The sequence below is a fragment of the Herpailurus yagouaroundi genome, unplaced genomic scaffold, assembly GCF_014898765.1.
Source record: "Herpailurus yagouaroundi ecotype Mexico unplaced genomic scaffold, PumYag 205, whole genome shotgun sequence".
Classification (NCBI taxonomy): Eukaryota; Metazoa; Chordata; class Mammalia; order Carnivora; family Felidae; genus Herpailurus; species Herpailurus yagouaroundi.
The window spans coordinates 10,660,318-10,662,635 of NW_024412436.1; the positions used below are offsets into that span (position 1 = coordinate 10,660,318).

The 2,318-nt window shown below is 44.4% G+C and overlaps 1 long non-coding RNA gene across 3 annotated transcripts in view; it reads right to left on the bottom strand.

Moving 5' to 3' along the window:
* Positions 1-329: 329 nt before the first annotated feature.
* LOC121015127 (uncharacterized) overlaps positions 330-2,318 on the bottom strand; it is a 6,614-nt gene continuing 4,625 nt past the window's right edge. For all 3 annotated transcript variants that reach the window (XR_005783639.1, XR_005783640.1, XR_005783641.1), the window contains exons 3-4: positions 2,023-2,155; positions 330-780 (exon numbers count right to left, since the gene is read on the bottom strand). This is a non-coding gene — a long non-coding RNA (uncharacterized LOC121015127). The remainder of the gene's footprint in view (positions 781-2,022; positions 2,156-2,318) is intronic.

The following is a 2,318-nucleotide window of genomic DNA, read 5'->3' on the forward strand; positions in this document are numbered from 1 at the left end:
GTGTTAGCTTGTCCTTGGCCTTCAGCTTCCCTTATGGTCCCTCATCAGTACTATATACAGCAATTAAAAAAAATCCACATATACATAGATCTAGAACTATGCATTTATCCCTTAGGCTAGTTTTCTTTGGTCCTGTAAGAGCCATGTGGACTGTCATTAATCTGTGCAAACTCTGGGAAGGAAATTTCATTATAGTCGTGGTGGTTTTGAAATGGTACAGTGAAGGAAGCGCTACATGGGCCAGGAACCACCCTCTTACCGTCTCAGAGAGAGTCAAGAACTTTACGAACCAGGAATCATGCCTCTAAAAAACTTCTAGGATTCCAGGATGTGTATAATAACCCCATTTGTTAATTTTATTATCCCATCTCTTTCCTCATACGTCAGCAGTGAAATTCTTGAAACTAAAAACAAACCCAGTTTACATGATTGTATTGAAGGTTAACAAGGAAGGTGGCATCACAGAGATGGGGATGCTCCAGCCGCCTTCACAACACCTCTCCTCACCCCGTGGGTGGACGATGCCTCCTTCAAGAGGGAGGAGAGCAGGCCAGTCCTTGGGACACAGCAGAGGGAAGAAATGAAAAATCCCGAGTGAGATTCTGAGGCAGAACCTCAGGACAGCCTTTAGGGCTCAACTGTAGAAAAGCTACTTTTCCTCTTAGAACAACCATTTGGGGATCTTCACCCTTGGTGTCGCCATCTTTAATATGGTAGCCATCTTTCAGGGATATTGTGATGCGAAGCAAGATAGTCCATGTGAACTGCTCGGCATAGGTCCTAGAACACAGTAAGTGAACCAAATAATCTCTCAACTGGTCCTGGAGCCATTGAGGAGTCACATGGCCACAGTCTAAAGACATTAAATCGGGCCAGAAGTAAGGGAGTGGTATATGTGGCTTCATGTCCCAACTGGTCAACCCATCTCCTTATGTGCATCTAACCTCCACGTAACCTCAGGTGGGGGAAACTGAGGTTCCAGAGAAGAAATAACATGGCCAAAGTCATGTAGCTAAAGGGCAGTGGGTCCATTTATCTCCTATTTGCTTGAATCTTCTATTCAGCACTATCTCCTTATGCGAATGCTAACATAAACGAAACTTAATTTTCGAAGATTTATTTTTGGAGCCGGAACTAAAAAAATCATTCCGGAGTCAAGCACCAGCACAATTCTACACTTTTTCTCTATTTTCACACTTTGTGGGGGTGGGGGTTGGGGAGAGGTTATATGAGCGATCATAAAACATTTTATCGAATCTCTGGGTCAGCTTCCCCCTTCACCTCTCAGGTCTGATTTTCGATGAAGAAAGCACAGAGACTCACCAAAAGTTACTTCATGCTCAGAGTCCCTAGAAAGTGGTACTTAGGGCAGGAAATGAATGAAACAGTGACTTGCTGTGTCAATGTGTGTTTTCAAGTGAAACAGAAAGAAACATGCGCTTTTGAGAAAAATACGGCCAGGAGTGTGATTTTCCTAGATGCTTCAAGAACTGCAGTTTCACGTAACATTTACTTTCAAGCTGCCCACAAGTGCTATAGTCCCGGCTTCCTGCCCTGGGTCTCCCTGAAAAGCCCGAAGGGGCTCTGGCACTGAAAACGGTCTTGTCCGGGGCCAAGAATTTCATGCAATCCTCCATTTCCCAGGGGCCTGAATCTCAATCTGCAGGAAGGTGGGCAGAAAAGAGGAGTCACGGGCGGGGAAGAGCGAATTTTGCCTCATCTCCTGCCCTCTGAACGCTAAACTAAGACTTTTAAGTCTGTCCAGGCAAGCGTGCCATTATCTGGTTCCCTTAGAGTCCCCAAGAGTCTCTGTCAGTTGCTTTCGCTGATGTTTTGAAGCGGTATTAAAATTAAAAAAAAAAAAAAGTGGGGGAGGAAGGTGACTAATTCTGCCCAGAATATTTGCCCTTAACATTCTTCTCCAAATACTCAGGTTACTAAACAGGATGTCACAATAATACGTATTTAATGAAGAAGCAGGATAGCACAGGGGCTCTGGGATCACAACCAGATTCCTCTTACCGACTGAAGCAGGCCATTAACGCGAAGATGTGGCTTTCTCATCTGTGCAACGGGGATGCCAGTATCAGCCTCATAAGGATGAAAAGAGATAATGTATACACAGTATCCAGAAGGGTTATTTTTATTGCCGTAACTGAAATGAAACCAAACCGTTATTCTGTTGTATTCTGATAAGGTTTTCATTTGGAGATACCAGGGGTAGGTAGGGAAGGTATCTTGAAGGGGCTGAGCTTTCTTCTGTCCTTTCTTTCTTTCCTTCCCCCCTGCCTCCTTTCCTTTTCCTTCCTTCCTTCCTT